Here is an 18,559-nt window from a genome sequence, read left to right on the forward strand (position 1 = left end):
GAGCAAGCAGAGGTGGGAATATGGAGCAGTGAAGCCATGCTAAAGGTCCAAACATCTTGCCAGGACCCAATGACACAAGGGGGTGGAGACTGCGTGGGGAGGGTTCTTAAGGGCAGTGCTTACACAGTCTGACCAATCAGAAAAGACATGGTAGTTATGTCTCAATGGGCTCACAGCCACTTGAACTTGGAGAGTCCTGAGGCATCTCCTGCTTGCCCTGTTGCTATGGCAGCCCAGAGAGCCAAGCAAGAAAAAGCTGAAGGAAGGTGCCCCTGTCTTGTGTGGAAGACTTCTCAGTGAAGTGTGGCTACAGAAATGGGGGTAGGCAGAACAGGAGCACATGGGTGAACTGAGCCCATCAGATTGTGGGAATCCATTCTTCACTGCTAGCCAAAGCATCCAGGTCCCACGGTTTTGAATGGCCACACACATGTGTTCCACCTGGGACTAGATCTAACTTTCCAGAACAGGCTGCCATATACCTCTCTGTGATACAAATGCTGCCTTGATTTCAGTGTCCCAGCAGACCACCTGTTCTTTGGGTATCTTACTATCGGTCTGGCAATATAAGAATGAGTTTATATGGTGGACCAAGCACCTGTTGATCTGACAGAATTTCTTCTCTGCCCTGGAGGATACACTAACCCATGGGCAAGGCAACTTCGAAGAAGTTGACCTGATTCTCCAGTGTTTCCTGCTATTCATTAAGGATTACTGCAGAAAGGTACTTTTCTTATATAAAGGTCCACAAATTCATTGACTGCAGAACATTTGCTATTTAGGAGCAATGAATGGGTGTGTGTGTGTGTGTGTGTGTGTGTGTGTGTGTGTGTGCAATATTTCTAGTTTGTAAATGTATTAATTTCTTTGCTCGTTCTAATAAGTTCTCATTCTACAAAATCTTTCACAAGCATTGTGTAACCACAGTTAAGGCAAGCATATGACCATTTCAGTCAAATTCTTTGTTTGACACTGTGGAATTTGATGGAATCCACCAGGCTGTGCTGGTGTTAAATCACTTCTGATTTTGCTAAACGTTGCTGGACATACAAGCAAATAAATTCATGGACATGATGACATTGAGGATATTACCACTTTGTGTTTGTGTGTGTGTGTGTGTGTTTGCAAATGTGTGTGTGTGTTTGATTGTGTGTTTGTTATCTCTCTCTTGAAATTTGCCTCAGTGATTTTAGAAATTAGCTTAATTTTCTATGTCAGCTTGAGGAAAAGTCTTTAGTCATCCTGACTTTGAGGCTCTAGTTCCTTGAATGAAAGATGTAGTGTTTTGTCACTGAGAAATTTGCAGAAATGAATGTCCTTCCCGAGGGTTTTATGATATTCCCTAGTTTGTTGTGTTCCTGAACGTTGCCGGTGCATGGAGAAAGGGATCAAATTTCACAGACTAGGAAACACAAGGCATTCCTTGTCTATCCCCTGTGTGATCCAGTGCATTTCTCAGATGAAAGTGAATTAATTTCTTTGCCCACCTTAAGTGAATTTCTATGGTCATTTCCACGCTCTTGGCAGCCAGTGTGTGCGTTTCCATGTTTTGATGAAGTTAGGAACAGACAAGCCTGGGATAACAACATTGTGGTTCCCAAAGTGCTACAGTTTGTGTCCACATAAGGGAATAACCTCAGGTGATGTGAGATGTTGGTCTGAAGGGAAGCTGCCTCATCAAATGTGAAAGGAGTTTTCCTGCATGACAGAAGGGCAATGTGTTTGAGGCATTTTTGTATTCACCACAAGTAAACACTTCTTATCGTCCAAAATATGGGTTCCAGATTGGGAGTTCTTGGAAACAGGAGAGAAATATCATCCCAGTTCCACCTAGAGCAAGCAGAGGAGGGAATATGGAGAAGTGAAGCCATGCTCAGATCCAAACATTTTGCCAGGACCCTATGACCCAAGTGGCTGGAGACTGGAGGTGGGTGGCTTGAAGTTTAGTGCTTTCACAGTCCGACCAATCAGGAAAGACATGGTTGTGATGTCACAGTGGGCTCACTGCCCCTTGACCTTGGAGAGTCCTGAGGCAGCTCCTGCCTGCCCTGTTGCAATGGCAACCGAGCCAGCCAAGCAGAAAGAAGCTGAAGGAAGGTGGCCCTGTCTTGTGTGGAAGACTTCTCAGTGAAGTGTGGCCTAGGGAAATGAGGGCAGGCAGAACGGGAGCACATGGATGACCTGAGTCCATGAGATGGGGAGAATCCATTTTTCCCAGCTAGGGAAAGCATCCATGTCCCATTTTTTTGAGTGTCCACAGGTCTGTGTTCCACCTGGTGCTGGATCACACTTTGAAGAACAGGCTGCCATGGATCTCACTGTGATACACAGGCAGCCTTGATTTCAGGGTCCCAACAGACCACGTGTTCTTTGGGTGTGGTAAGATTGGACTGGCAAGGTAAGAATGAGATAACATGGTGGCCCAGGCACCTATTGATCTGACAGAAATTCTTTTCTGCCCTGCAGGGTACACTAAACCATGGGCAAGGAATCTTGGAAGAAGTTGACCTGATTCTCCAGTGTTTCCTGGTATTCATTAAGGATTGCTACTGCTGAAAGTTACTTTTATTACATGAAGGTCCACAAATTCACTGACTCCAGAATGTTTGACATTCAAGGAGCAATGAGTGTGTATGTATGTGTGTGTGTGTGTGTGTGTGTGTGTGTGTGTGTGTGTGTGAGTGTATTTGTTTGTATGCTTCTGTGCATGTGTGTGTGTGCGGGTGTGTGTTTGTGAGTGTTTTTTTCTGTGCTTCTGTGCATGTGGGTGTGTGTTTGTGGGAGCCCTTGCACACAGGGTTGATAGTATAATATTTCTTTTGTCATTTTGTGTGAGAGACACTTTTTCAAAAACTGACAGTCACGATTGTTTCCTGGAAGTCAATAATTTCAGATAGATGAAAGTTTCTTTTCTGTAGATCAAGTACAATATATTCTGTAAGGAGGAACTATTCATCATTCAGGGAATGTGTGCAGTGTCTGTCCAGGAATTATGATACATGGGTCAAAGTGCATCACTGACTTAATGAAAAGGATTTCAATTCAAGTAATTGCTTCAGGCACAGAGTCTGGTGGATTACACTTTGCTTATTTATTTAAATAAATGTGGCAGTATGCCTTCTGTCCCAGAACATTGGTGGAAATGAAGTCACTTGAATTATTTTTCTATCATGAGTTTTTTGAAGTGCTGATATTCTCCCCTCAGTAGCGTAACGCCTAGATTTTTTCTATTTTGGATGATATTCCTCATACGATGAATATGGACAAGTTTGGTTTATTTTGTATGTGTGTTTCTGTGTGTGTGTGCAACTTTTCTAGTTTGGAAATGTATTAATTTCTTTGCTCTTTCTAATAAGTTCTCATACTACAAGGTATTTCAAACTCATTGTGTATAACCACAGTTTATGCATGCATAAGACCCCTTCAAGCAAATTCTTTCTTTTACACTGTGGAAATTGCTGCAATCCACCAGGCTGTGCTTGTGCTTAATGACTTCTGAATTTGCATTTCAGAACATAAAGACAAAGAAATTCATTCACTTGATAACTTTTAGAATATCACCATTTTGTGTGTCTGTGTGTGTGTGTGTGTGTTGTTCTTGATTGTGTGTTCGTTATCTTTCTTGAAATTTGCCTCACGGACTTTAGCAATTAGCTTAATTCACTCTGTCTGTTTGAGTAAAAGCCTTGAGTTTCCCTGACTTTTAGACTTCAGTTCCTAGAATGAAAGATGTAGTGCTTTCTTATTGTGAAATTTTGCAGTATTGAATGTCCTTCCCGAGCGTATCATGGTAGTCCATAGTTTGTGGTGTTCCTGAAAGCTGCCATTCACTGGAGAATGGGTACCAATTTTACTGACTAGGAAATACCATGAATTCATTGACTATTCCCTGTGTGATCCAGTGCATTTCTCACAAGAAAGTGAATTAATTTCTTTGTCCACCTGAAGTGAATTCCTGTGGTTATTTTCACTCTCCTGCCAATCAGTGTGTGCGTTTCTGTGTTTTGATGAAATTAGGGATAGAGAAGCCTAGAATAACAAAATCCCAGTTCCCAATGTGCTTCAATTTGCGTCTACATCAGGGAATAACCTCAAGGGATGGGAGATGTTTTTGGGAGTGGAAAGTTTCCTCATTAAATGTCAAAGGAGTTTTCTTGGGTGATGGAAGTGCAAAGGGTTTGAGGCTTTTTTGAACTCACCACAAAGAAACACTTCTCATCGTCCAAATATGGGTTCCAGATTGGAAGTTCTTAGAAACAGCAGAGAAATATTATCCGAGTTCCACCAAGAGCAAGCAGAGGTGGGAATATGGAGCAGTGAAGCCATGCTAAAGTCCAAACATTGTGCCAGAACCCAATGACACAAGGGGCTGGAGATTGCGTGGGGAGGGTTCTTAAGGGGAGTGCTTATGCAGTCCTACTAATCAGGAAACACATGGTTGTTATGTCACAATGGGCTCACAGCCACTTGAACTTGGAGAGTCCTGAGGCATCTCCTGCTTGCCCTGTTGCTATGGCAGCCCAGAGAGCCAAGCAAGAGAAAGCTGAAGGAAGGTGCCCCTGTCTTGTTTGGAAGACTTCTCAGTGATGTGTGGCCTACGGAAACCCAGACAGGCCGAACAGGAGCACATGGGTGACCTGAGCCCATCAGATTGTGGGAATCCATTCTTCACTGCTAGCCAAACCATCCAGATCCCACGGTTTTGAATGTCTACAGGCCTGTGTTCCAGCTGGGGCTGGATATGACTTTCCAGAATAGGCTGCCATATATCTCACTGTGATACACATGCTGCCTTGATTTCAGTGTCCCAGCAGACCACCTGTTCTTAGGGTGTGTTACTATGGGACTGGCAATGTAAGAATGAGTTTACATGGTGGTCCAGGCACCTGTTGATCTGACAGAATTTCTTCTCTGCCCTGCAGGATACATTAACCCATGGGCAAGGCAACTTGGAAGAAGTTGACCTGATTCTCCAGTGTTTCCTGCTATTCATTAGGGATTGCTCCTGCTGAAAGGTACTTTTCTTACATGAAGGTCCACAAATTCATTGACTGCAGAACATTTGCTATTTAGGAGCAATGAATGTGTGTGTGTGTGTGGTTGTGCGATATTTCTAGTTTGCAAATGTGTTAATTTCTTTGTTTGTTCTAATAAGTTCTCATTCTACCAACTCTTTCACAAGCATTGTGTAACCACAGTTAAGGCAAGCATATGACCATTTCAATCAAATTCTTTGTTTGACACTGTGGAATTTGATGGAATCCACCAGGCTGTGCTGGTGTTAAATGACTTCTGATTTTGCTAAGCGTTGCTGTACATACAAGCAAATAAATTCATGGACATGATGACATTTAGGATATTACCACTTTGTGTTTGTGTGTGTGTGTGTGTTTGCGAATGTGTGTGTGTGTTTGATTGTGCGTTTGTTATCTCTCTCTTGAAATTTGCCTCAGTGATTTTAGAAATTAGCTTAATTTGCTATGTCAGCTTGAGGAAAAGTCTTGAGTCACCCTGACTTTTAGGCTTTAGTTCCTTGAATGAAAGATGTAGTGTTTTGTCACTGAGAAATTTGCAGAAATGAATGTCCTTCCCGAGGGTTTTATGATATTCCCTAGTTTGTTGTTTTCCTGAACATTGCCGTTGCATGGAGAAAGGGATCAAATTTCACAGACTAGGAAACACTAGGCATTCCTTGTCTATCCCCTGTGTGATCCAGTGCATTTCTCAGATGAAAGTGAATTAATTTCTTTGTCCACCTTAAGTGAATTTCTATGGTCAGTTCCATGCTCTTGGCAGCCAGTGTGCGCGTTTCCATGTTTTGATGTAGTTAGGAACAGACAAGCCTGGAATAACAACATCATGGTTCCCAAAGTGCTACAGTTTGTGTCCACATAAGGGAATAACCTCAGGTGATGTGAGATGTTGGTCTGAAGGGAAGCTGCCTCATCAAATGTGAAAGGAGTTTTCCTGCGTGACAGAAGGGCAATGTGTTTGAGGCGTTTTTGTATTCACCACAAGTAAACACTTCTTATCGCCCAAAATATGGGTTCCAGATTGGGAGTTCTTGGAAACAGGAGAGAAATATCATCCCAGTTCCACCTAGAGCAAGTGGAGGTGGGAATATGGAGAAGTGAAGCCATGCTCAGATCCAAACATTTTGCCAGGACCCTATGACCCAAGTGGCTGGAGACTGGAGGTGGGTGGCTTGAAGTTTAGTGCTTTCACAGTCCGACCAATCAGGAAAGACATGGTTGTGATGTCACAGTGGGCTCACTGCCCCTTGACCTTGGAGAGTCCTGAGGCAGCTCCTGCCTGCCCTGATGCAATGGCAACCGAGCCAGCCAAGCAGAAAGAAGCTGAAGGAAGGTGGCCCTGTCTTGTGTGAAAGACTTCTCAGTGAAGTGTGGCCTAGGGAAATGAGGGCAGGCAGAACAGGAGCACATGGATGACCTGAGTCCATGAGATGGGGAGAATCCATTTTTCCCAGCTAGGGAAAGCATCCATGTCCCATTTTTTTGAGTGTCCACAGGTCTGTGTTCCACTTGGTGCTGGATCACACTTTGAAGAACAGGCTGGCGTGGATCTCACTGTGATACACAGGCAGCCTTGATTTCAGGGTCCCAACATACCACGTGTTCTTTGGGTGTGGTACTACCGGACTGACAAGGTAAGAATGAGATAACATGGTGGCCCAGGCACCTGTTGATCTGACAGAAATTCTTTTCTGCCCTGCAGGGTACACTAAACCATGGGCAAGGAATCTTGGAAGAAGTTGACCTGATTCTCCAGTGTTTCCTGGTATTCATTAAGGATTGCTACTGCTGAAAGGTACATTTATTACATGAAGGTCCACAAATTCACTGACTCTAGAATGTTTGAGATTCAAGGAGCAATGAATGAGTATGTATGTGTGTGTGTGTGTGTGTGTGTGTGTGTGTGTGTGAGTGTACTTGTTTGTATGCTTCTGTGCATGTGTGTGTGTGCGGGTGTGTGTTTTTGTGTATTTTTTTCTGTGCTTCTGTGCATGTGTGTGCGTGTTGGTGGGAACCCTTGCACACAAGGTTGATAGTATAATAATTCTTTTGTCAATTTCTGTGAGAGACACTTTTTCAAAAACTGGCAGTCATGATTGTTTCCTGGAAGTCAATATAGATAGATCAAAGTTTCTTTTCTGTAGATCAAGTACAATATATTCTGTAAGGAGGAACTATTCATGATTCAGGGAATGTGTGCAGTGTCTGTCCACGCATTATGATACATGGGTCAAAGTGCATCACTGACTTAATGAAAAGGATTTCAATTCAAGTAATTGCTTCAGGCACAGAGTCTGGTGGATTACACTTTGCTTATTTATTTAAATAAATGTGGCAGAATGCCTTCTGTCCCAGAACATTGGTGGAAATGAAGTCACTTCACCTATATTTCTAGCATGAGCTTTTTGAAGTGCTGATATTCTCCCCTCAGTAGCCTAACACCTGGATATTTTCTTATTTTGGATGACATTCCTCATGCGATGAACATTTACAGGTTTGGTTTATTTTGTGTGTGTGTTTGTGTTTGTGTTTGTGTGTGTGTGTGTGCAACTTTTCTAGTTTGGAAATGTATTAATTTCTTTGCTCTTTCTAATAAGTTCTCATACTACAAGGTATTTCACACTCATTGTGTATAACCACAGTTTAGGCATGCATAAGACCCCTTCAAGAAAATTCTTTCTTTTACACTGTGGAAATTGCTGCAATCCACCAGGCTGTGCTTGTGCTTAATGACTTCTGAATTTGCATTTCAGAACATAAAGGCAAAGAAATTCATTCACTTGATAACTTTTAGGATATCACCATTTTGTGTGTGTGTGTGTGTGTGTTGTTGTTGTTGATTGTGTGTTCGTTATCTTTCTTGAAATTTGCCTCACGGACTTTAGAAATTAGCTTAATGCACTCTGTCTGTTTGAGTAAAAGCCTTGAATTTCCCTGACTTTTAGACTTCAGTTCCTAGAATGAAAGATGTAGTGCTTCCTTATTGTGAAATTTTGCAGTATTGAATGTCCTTCCCGAGCGTTTCATGGTAGTCCATAGTTTGTGGTGTTCCTGAAAGCTGCCATTCACTGGAGAATGGGTACCAATTTTACTGACTAGAAAATACTATGAATTCATTGACTATACACTGTGTGATCCAGTGCATTTCTCACATGAAAGTGAATTAATTTCTTTGTCCACCTGAAGTGAATTCCTGTGGTTATTTTCACTCTCCTGCCAATCAGTGTGTGCGTTTCTGTGTTTTGATGAAATTAGGGATAGAGAAGCCTAGAATAACAAAATCCCAGTTCCCAATGTGCTTCAATTTGCGTCTACATCAGGGAATAACCTCAAGGGATGGGAGATGTTTCTGTGAGTGGGAAGTTTCCTCATTAAATGTCAAAGGAGTTTTCTTGGGTGATGGAAGTGCAAAGGGTTTGAGGCTTTTTTGAACTCACCACAAAGAAACACTTCTCATCGTCCAAATATGGGTTCCAGATTGGAAGTTCTTAGAAACAGCAGAGAAATATTATCCAAGTTCCACCAAGAGCAAGCAGAGGTGGGAATATGGAGCAATGAAGCCATGCTAAAGTCCAAACATTGTGCCAGAACCCAATGACACAAGGGGCTGGAGATTGCGTGGGGAGGGTTCTTAAGGGGAGTGCTTATGCAGTCCTACTAATCAGGAAACACATGGTTGTTATGTCACAATGGGCTCACAGCCACTTGAACTTGGAGAGTCCTGAGGCATCTCCTGCTTGCCCTATTGCTATGGCAGCCCAGAGAGCCAAGCAAGAGAAAGCTGAAGGAAGGTGCCCCTGTCTTGTTTGGAAGACTTCTCAGTGATGTGTGGCCTACGGAAACCCAGACAGGCCGACAGGAGCACATGGTTGACCTGAGCCCATCAGATTGTGGGAATCCATTCTTCACTGCTAGCCAAAGCATCCAGATCCCACGGTTTTGAATGTCTACAGGCCTGTGTTCCAGCTGGGGCTGGATCTGACTTTCCAGAATAGGCTGCCATATATCTCACTGTGATACCCATGCTGCCTTGATTTCAGTGTCCCAGCAGACCACCTGTTCTTAGGGTGTGTTACTATGGGACTGGCAATGTAAGAATGAGTTTACATGGTGGTCCAGGCACCTGTTGATCTGACAGAATTTCTTCTCTGCCCTGCAGGATACATTAACCCATGGGCAAGGCAACTTGGAAGAAGTTGACCTGATTCTCCAGTGTTTCCTGCTATTCATTAGGGATTGCTCCTGCTGAAAGGTACTTTTCTTACATGAAGGTCCACAAATTCATTGACTGCAGAACATTTGCTATTTAGGAGCAATGAATGTGTGTGTGTGTGTGGTTGTGCGATATTTCTAGTTTGCAAATGTGTTAATTTCTTTGTTTGTTCTAATAAGTTCTCATTCTACCAACTCTTTCACAAGCATTGTGTAACCACAGTTAAGGCAAGCATATGACCATTTCAATCAAATTCTTTGTTTGACACTGTGGAATTTGATGGAATCCACCAGGCTGTGCTGGTGTTAAATGACTTCTGATTTTGCTAAGCGTTGCTGTACATACAAGCAAATAAATTCATGGACATGATGACATTTAGGATATTACCACTTTGTGTTTGTGTGTGTGTGTGTGTTTGCGAATGTGTGTGTGTGTTTGATTGTGCGTTTGTTATCTCTCTCTTGAAATTTGCCTCAGTGATTTTAGAAATTAGCTTAATTTGCTATGTCAGCTTGAGGAAAAGTCTTGAGTCACCCTGACTTTTAGGCTTTAGTTCCTTGAATGAAAGATGTAGTGTTTTGTCACTGAGAAATTTGCAGAAATGAATGTCCTTCCCGAGGGTTTTATGATATTCCCTAGTTTGTTGTTTTCCTGAACATTGCCGTTGCATGGAGAAAGGGATCAAATTTCACAGACTAGGAAACACTAGGCATTCCTTGTCTATCCCCTGTGTGATCCAGTGCATTTCTCAGATGAAAGTGAATTAATTTCTTTGTCCACCTTAAGTGAATTTCTATGGTCAGTTCCATGCTCTTGGCAGCCAGTGTGCGCGTTTCCATGTTTTGATGTAGTTAGGAACAGACAAGCCTGGAATAACAACATCATGGTTCCCAAAGTGCTACAGTTTGTGTCCACATAAGGGAATAACCTCAGGTGATGTGAGATGTTGGTCTGAAGGGAAGCTGCCTCATCAAATGTGAAAGGAGTTTTCCTGCGTGACAGAAGGGCAATGTGTTTGAGGCGTTTTTGTATTCACCACAAGTAAACACTTCTTATCGCCCAAAATATGGGTTCCAGATTGGGAGTTCTTGGAAACAGGAGAGAAATATCATCCCAGTTCCACCTAGAGCAAGTGGAGGTGGGAATATGGAGAAGTGAAGCCATGCTCAGATCCAAACATTTTGCCAGGACCCTATGACCCAAGTGGCTGGAGACTGGAGGTGGGTGGCTTGAAGTTTAGTGCTTTCACAGTCCGACCAATCAGGAAAGACATGGTTGTGATGTCACAGTGGGCTCACTGCCCCTTGACCTTGGAGAGTCCTGAGGCAGCTCCTGCCTGCCCTGATGCAATGGCAACCGAGCCAGCCAAGCAGAAAGAAGCTGAAGGAAGGTGGCCCTGTCTTGTGTGAAAGACTTCTCAGTGAAGTGTGGCCTAGGGAAATGAGGGCAGGCAGAACAGGAGCACATGGATGACCTGAGTCCATGAGATGGGGAGAATCCATTTTTCCCAGCTAGGGAAAGCATCCATGTCCCATTTTTTTGAGTGTCCACAGGTCTGTGTTCCACTTGGTGCTGGATCACACTTTGAAGAACAGGCTGGCGTGGATCTCACTGTGATACACAGGCAGCCTTGATTTCAGGGTCCCAACATACCACGTGTTCTTTGGGTGTGGTACTACCGGACTGACAAGGTAAGAATGAGATAACATGGTGGCCCAGGCACCTGTTGATCTGACAGAAATTCTTTTCTGCCCTGCAGGGTACACTAAACCATGGGCAAGGAATCTTGGAAGAAGTTGACCTGATTCTCCAGTGTTTCCTGGTATTCATTAAGGATTGCTACTGCTGAAAGGTACATTTATTACATGAAGGTCCACAAATTCACTGACTCTAGAATGTTTGAGATTCAAGGAGCAATGAATGAGTATGTATGTGTGTGTGTGTGTGTGTGTGTGTGTGTGTGTGTGAGTGTACTTGTTTGTATGCTTCTGTGCATGTGTGTGTGTGCGGGTGTGTGTTTTTGTGTATTTTTTTCTGTGCTTCTGTGCATGTGTGTGCGTGTTGGTGGGAACCCTTGCACACAAGGTTGATAGTATAATAATTCTTTTGTCAATTTCTGTGAGAGACACTTTTTCAAAAACTGGCAGTCATGATTGTTTCCTGGAAGTCAATATAGATAGATCAAAGTTTCTTTTCTGTAGATCAAGTACAATATATTCTGTAAGGAGGAACTATTCATGATTCAGGGAATGTGTGCAGTGTCTGTCCACGCATTATGATACATGGGTCAAAGTGCATCACTGACTTAATGAAAAGGATTTCAATTCAAGTAATTGCTTCAGGCACAGAGTCTGGTGGATTACACTTTGCTTATTTATTTAAATAAATGTGGCAGAATGCCTTCTGTCCCAGAACATTGGTGGAAATGAAGTCACTTCACCTATATTTCTAGCATGAGCTTTTTGAAGTGCTGATATTCTCCCCTCAGTAGCCTAACACCTGGATATTTTCTTATTTTGGATGACATTCCTCATGCGATGAACATTTACAGGTTTGGTTTATTTTGTGTGTGTGTTTGTGTTTGTGTTTGTGTGTGTGTGTGTGCAACTTTTCTAGTTTGGAAATGTATTAATTTCTTTGCTCTTTCTAATAAGTTCTCATACTACAAGGTATTTCACACTCATTGTGTATAACCACAGTTTAGGCATGCATAAGACCCCTTCAAGAAAATTCTTTCTTTTACACTGTGGAAATTGCTGCAATCCACCAGGCTGTGCTTGTGCTTAATGACTTCTGAATTTGCATTTCAGAACATAAAGGCAAAGAAATTCATTCACTTGATAACTTTTAGGATATCACCATTTTGTGTGTGTGTGTGTGTGTTGTTGTTGTTGATTGTGTGTTCGTTATCTTTCTTGAAATTTGCCTCACGGACTTTAGAAATTAGCTTAATGCACTCTGTCTGTTTGAGTAAAAGCCTTGAATTTCCCTGACTTTTAGACTTCAGTTCCTAGAATGAAAGATGTAGTGCTTCCTTATTGTGAAATTTTGCAGTATTGAATGTCCTTCCCGAGCGTTTCATGGTAGTCCATAGTTTGTGGTGTTCCTGAAAGCTGCCATTCACTGGAGAATGGGTACCAATTTTACTGACTAGAAAATACTATGAATTCATTGACTATACACTGTGTGATCCAGTGCATTTCTCACATGAAAGTGAATTAATTTCTTTGTCCACCTGAAGTGAATTCCTGTGGTTATTTTCACTCTCCTGCCAATCAGTGTGTGCGTTTCTGTGTTTTGATGAAATTAGGGATAGAGAAGCCTAGAATAACAAAATCCCAGTTCCCAATGTGCTTCAATTTGCGTCTACATCAGGGAATAACCTCAAGGGATGGGAGATGTTTCTGTGAGTGGGAAGTTTCCTCATTAAATGTCAAAGGAGTTTTCTTGGGTGATGGAAGTGCAAAGGGTTTGAGGCTTTTTTGAACTCACCACAAAGAAACACTTCTCATCGTCCAAATATGGGTTCCAGATTGGAAGTTCTTAGAAACAGCAGAGAAATATTATCCAAGTTCCACCAAGAGCAAGCAGAGGTGGGAATATGGAGCAATGAAGCCATGCTAAAGTCCAAACATTGTGCCAGAACCCAATGACACAAGGGGCTGGAGATTGCGTGGGGAGGGTTCTTAAGGGGAGTGCTTATGCAGTCCTACTAATCAGGAAACACATGGTTGTTATGTCACAATGGGCTCACAGCCACTTGAACTTGGAGAGTCCTGAGGCATCTCCTGCTTGCCCTATTGCTATGGCAGCCCAGAGAGCCAAGCAAGAGAAAGCTGAAGGAAGGTGCCCCTGTCTTGTTTGGAAGACTTCTCAGTGATGTGTGGCCTACGGAAACCCAGACAGGCCGACAGGAGCACATGGTTGACCTGAGCCCATCAGATTGTGGGAATCCATTCTTCACTGCTAGCCAAAGCATCCAGATCCCACGGTTTTGAATGTCTACAGGCCTGTGTTCCAGCTGGGGCTGGATCTGACTTTCCAGAATAGGCTGCCATATATCTCACTGTGATACCCATGCTGCCTTGATTTCAGTGTCCCAGCAGACCACCTGTTCTTAGGGTGTGTTACTATGGGACTGGCAATGTAAGAATGAGTTTACATGGTGGTCCAGGCACCTGTTGATCTGACAGAATTTCTTCTCTGCCCTGCAGGATACATTAACCCATGGGCAAGGCAACTTGGAAGAAGTTGACCTGATTCTCCAGTGTTTCCTGCTATTCATTAGGGATTGCTCCTGCTGAAAGGTACTTTTCTTACATGAAGGTCCACAAATTCATTGACTGCAGAACATTTGCTATTTAGGAGCAATGAATGTGTGTGTGTGTGTGGTTGTGCGATATTTCTAGTTTGCAAATGTGTTAATTTCTTTGTTTGTTCTAATAAGTTCTCATTCTACCAACTCTTTCACAAGCATTGTGTAACCACAGTTAAGGCAAGCATATGACCATTTCAATCAAATTCTTTGTTTGACACTGTGGAATTTGATGGAATCCACCAGGCTGTGCTGGTGTTAAATGACTTCTGATTTTGCTAAGCGTTGCTGTACATACAAGCAAATAAATTCATGGACATGATGACATTTAGGATATTACCACTTTGTGTTTGTGTGTGTGCGTGTGTTTGTGAATGTGTGTGTGTGTTTGATTGTGTGTTTGTTATCTCTCTCTTGAAATTTGCCTCAGTGATTTTAGAAATTAGCTTAATTTGCTATGTCAGCTTGAGGAAAAGTCTTGAGTCACCCTGACTTTTAGGCTTTAGTTCCTTGAATGAAAGATGTAGTGTTTTGTCACTGAGAAATTTGCAGAAATGAATGTCCTTCCCGAGGGTTTTATGATATTCCCTAGTTTGTTGTTTTCCTGAACATTGCCGTTGCATGGAGAAAGGGATCAAATTTCACAGACTAGGAAACACTAGGCATTCCTTGTCTATCCCCTGTGTGATCCAGTGCATTTCTCAGATGAAAGTGAATTAATTTCTTTGTCCACCTTAAGTGAATTTCTATGGTCAGTTCCATGCTCTTGGCAGCCAGTGTGCGCGTTTCCATGTTTTGATGTAGTTAGGAACAGACAAGCCTGGAATAACAACATCATGGTTCCCAAAGTGCTACAGTTTGTGTCCACATAAGGGAATAACCTCAGGTGATGTGAGATGTTGGTCTGAAGGGAAGCTGCCTCATCAAATGTGAAAGGAGTTTTCCTGCGTGACAGAAGGGCAATGTGTTTGAGGCGTTTTTGTATTCACCACAAGTAAACACTTCTTATCGCCCAAAATATGGGTTCCAGATTGGGAGTTCTTGGAAACAGGAGAGAAATATCATCCCAGTTCCACCTAGAGCAAGTGGAGGTGGGAATATGGAGAAGTGAAGCCATGCTCAGATCCAAACATTTTGCCAGGACCCTATGACCCAAGTGGCTGGAGACTGGAGGTGGGTGGCTTGAAGTTTAGTGCTTTCACAGTCCGACCAATCAGGAAAGACATGGTTGTGATGTCACAGTGGGCTCACTGCCCCTTGACCTTGGAGAGTCCTGAGGCAGCTCCTGCCTGCCCTGTTGCAATGGCAACCGAGCCAGCCAAGCAGAAAGAAGCTGAAGGAAGGTGGCCCTGTCTTGTGTGGAAGACTTCTCAGTGAAGTGTGGCCTAGGGAAATGAGGGCAGGCAGAACAGGAGCACATGGATGACCTGAGTCCATGAGATGGGGAGAATCCATTTTTCCCAGCTAGGGAAAGCATCCATGTCCCATTTTTTTGAGTGTCCACAGGTCTGTGTTCCACTTTTTGCTGGATCACACTTTGAAGAACAGGCTGGCGTGGATCTCACTGTGATACACAGGCAGCCTTGATTTCAGGGTCCCAACATACCACGTGTTCTTTGGGTGTGGTACTACCGGACTGACAAGGTAAGAATGAGATAACATGGTGGCCCAGGCACCTGTTGATCTGACAGAAATTCTTTTCTGCCCTGCAGGGTACACTAAACCATGGGCAAGGAATCTTGGAAGAAGTTGACCTGATTCTCCAGTGTTTCCTGGTATTCATTAAGGATTGCTACTGCTGAAAGGTACATTTATTACATGAAGGTCCACAAATTCACTGACTCTAGAATGTTTGAGATTCAAGGAGCAATGAATGAGTATGTATGTGTGTGTGTGTGTGTGTGTGTGTGTGTGTGTGAGTGTACTTGTTTGTATGCTTCTGTGCATGTGTGTGTGTGCGGGTGTGTGTTTTTGTGTATTTTTTTCTGTGCTTCTGTGCATGTGTGTGCGTGTTGGTGGGAACCCTTGCACACAAGGTTGATAGTATAATAATTCTTTTGTCAATTTCTGTGAGAGACACTTTTTCAAAAACTGGCAGTCATGATTGTTTCCTGGAAGTCAATATAGATAGATCAAAGTTTCTTTTCTGTAGATCAAGTACAATATATTCTGTAAGGAGGAACTATTCATGATTCAGGGAATGTGTGCAGTGTCTGTCCACGCATTATGATACATGGGTCAAAGTGCATCACTGACTTAATGAAAAGGATTTCAATTCAAGTAATTGCTTCAGGCACAGAGTCTGGTGGATTACACTTTGCTTATTTATTTAAATAAATGTGGCAGAATGCCTTCTGTCCCAGAACATTGGTGGAAATGAAGTCACTTCACCTATATTTCTAGCATGAGCTTTTTGAAGTGCTGATATTCTCCCCTCAGTAGCCTAACACCTGGATATTTTCTTATTTTGGATGACATTCCTCATGCGATGAACATTTACAGGTTTGGTTTATTTTGTGTGTGTGTTTGTGTTTGTGTTTGTGTGTGTGTGTGTGCAACTTTTCTAGTTTGGAAATGTATTAATTTCTTTGCTCTTTCTAATAAGTTCTCATACTACAAGGTATTTCACACTCATTGTGTATAACCACAGTTTAGGCATGCATAAGACCCCTTCAAGAAAATTCTTTCTTTTACACTGTGGAAATTGCTGCAATCCACCAGGCTGTGCTTGTGCTTAATGACTTCTGAATTTGCATTTCAGAACATAAAGGCAAAGAAATTCATTCACTTGATAACTTTTAGGATATCACCATTTTGTGTGTGTGTGTGTGTGTGTTGTTGTTGTTGATTGTGTGTTCGTTATCTTTCTTGAAATTTGCCTCACGGACTTTAGAAATTAGCTTAATGCACTCTGTCTGTTTGAGTAAAAGCCTTGAATTTCCCTGACTTTTAGACTTCAGTTCCTAGAATGAAAGATGTAGTGCTTCCTTATTGTGAAATTTTGCAGTATTGAATGTCCTTCCCGAGCGTTTCATGGTAGTCCATAGTTTGTGGTGTTCCTGAAAGCTGCCATTCACTGGAGAATGGGTACCAATTTTACTGACTAGAAAATACTATGAATTCATTGACTATACACTGTGTGATCCAGTGCATTTCTCACATGAAAGTGAATTAATTTCTTTGTCCACCTGAAGTGAATTCCTGTGGTTATTTTCACTCTCCTGCCAATCAGTGTGTGCGTTTCTGTGTTTTGATGAAATTAGGGATAGAGAAGCCTAGAATAACAAAATCACAGTTCCCAATGTACTTCAATTTGCGTCTACATCAGGGAATAACCTCAAGGGATGGGAGATGTTTCTGTGAGTGGGAAGTTTCCTCATTAAATGTCAAAGGAGTTTTCTTGGGTGATGGAAGTGCAAAGGGTTTGAGGCTTTTTTGAACTCACCACAAAGAAACACTTCTCATCGTCCAAATATGGGTTCCAGATTGGAAGTTCTTAGAAACAGCAGAGAAATATTATCCAAGTTCCACCAAGAGCAAGCAGAGGTGGGAATATGGAGCAATGAAGCCATGCTAAAGTCCAAACATTGTGCCAGAACCCAATGACACAAGGGGCTGGAGATTGCGTGGGGAGGGTTCTTAAGGGGAGTGCTTATGCAGTCCTACTAATCAGGAAACACATGGTTGTTATGTCACAATGGGCTCACAGCCACTTGAACTTGGAGAGTCCTGAGGCATCTCCTGCTTGCCCTATTGCTATGGCAGCCCAGAGAGCCAAGCAAGAGAAAGCTGAAGGAAGGTGCCCCTGTCTTGTTTGGAAGACTTCTCAGTGATGTGTGGCCTACGGAAACCCAGACAGGCCGACAGGAGCACATGGTTGACCTGAGCCCATCAGATTGTGGGAATCCATTCTTCACTGCTAGCCAAAGCATCCAGATCCCACGGTTTTGAATGTCTACAGGCCTGTGTTCCAGCTGGGGCTGGATCTGACTTTCCAGAATAGGCTGCCATATATCTCACTGTGATACCCATGCTGCCTTGATTTCAGTGTCCCAGCAGACCACCTGTTCTTAGGGTGTGTTACTATGGGACTGGCAATGTAAGAATGAGTTTACATGGTGGTCCAGGCACCTGTTGATCTGACAGAATTTCTTCTCTGCCCTGCAGGATACATTAACCCATGGGCAAGGCAACTTGGAAGAAGTTGACCTGATTCTCCAGTGTTTCCTGCTATTCATTAGGGATTGCTCCTGCTGAAAGGTACTTTTCTTACATGAAGGTCCACAAATTCATTGACTGCAGAACATTTGCTATTTAGGAGCAATGAATGTGTGTGTGTGTGGTTGTGCGATATTTCTAGTTTGCAAATGTGTTAATTTCTTTGTTTGTTCTAATAAGTTCTCATTCTACCAACTCTTTCACAAGCATTGTGTAACCACAGTTAAGGCAAGCATATGACCATTTCAATCAAATTCTTTGTTTGACACTGTGGAATTTGATGGAATCCACCAGGCTGTGCTGGTGTTAAATGACTTCTGATTTTGCTAAGCATTGCTGTACATACAAGCAAATAAATTCATGGACATGATGACATTTAGGATATTACCACTTTGTGTTTGTGTGTGTGTGTGTGTTTGTGAATGTGTGTGTGTGTTTGATTGTGTGTTTGTTATCTCTCTCTTGAAATTTGCCTCAGTGATTTTAGAAATTAGCTTAATTTGCTATGTCAGCTTGAGGAAAAGTCTTGAGTCACCCTGACTTTTAGGCTTTAGTTCCTTGAATGAAAGATATAGTGTTTTGTCACTGAGAAATTTGCAGAAATGAATGTCCTTCCCGAGGGTTTTATGGTATTCCCAAGTTTGTTGTGTTCCTGAACATTGCCGTTGCATGGAGAAAGGGATCAAATTTCAAAGACTAGGATACACTAGGCATTCCTTGTCTATCCCCTGTGTGATCCAGTGCATTTCTCAGATGAAAGTGAATTAATTTCTTTGTCCA

The 18,559-nt window shown here is 42.5% G+C and overlaps 1 long non-coding RNA gene across 2 annotated transcripts in view; it reads left to right on the forward strand.

Annotated features, from left to right (window-relative positions):
• LOC141420293 (uncharacterized) overlaps positions 1-17,822 on the forward strand; it is a 29,998-nt gene extending 12,176 nt beyond the window's left edge. For both annotated transcript variants that reach the window (XR_012444917.1, XR_012444916.1), the window contains 7 exons: positions 4,923-5,015; positions 6,736-6,828; positions 9,193-9,285; positions 11,006-11,098; positions 13,461-13,553; positions 15,274-15,366; positions 17,729-17,822. This is a non-coding gene — a long non-coding RNA (uncharacterized lncRNA). The remainder of the gene's footprint in view (positions 1-4,922; positions 5,016-6,735; positions 6,829-9,192; positions 9,286-11,005; positions 11,099-13,460; positions 13,554-15,273; positions 15,367-17,728) is intronic.
• The last annotated feature ends 737 nt before the right edge of the window (positions 17,823-18,559 follow it).

Source organism: Castor canadensis, unplaced genomic scaffold, assembly GCF_047511655.1.
Source record: "Castor canadensis unplaced genomic scaffold, mCasCan1.hap1v2 HAP1_SCAFFOLD_94, whole genome shotgun sequence".
NCBI lineage: Eukaryota > Metazoa > Chordata > Mammalia > Rodentia > Castoridae > Castor > Castor canadensis.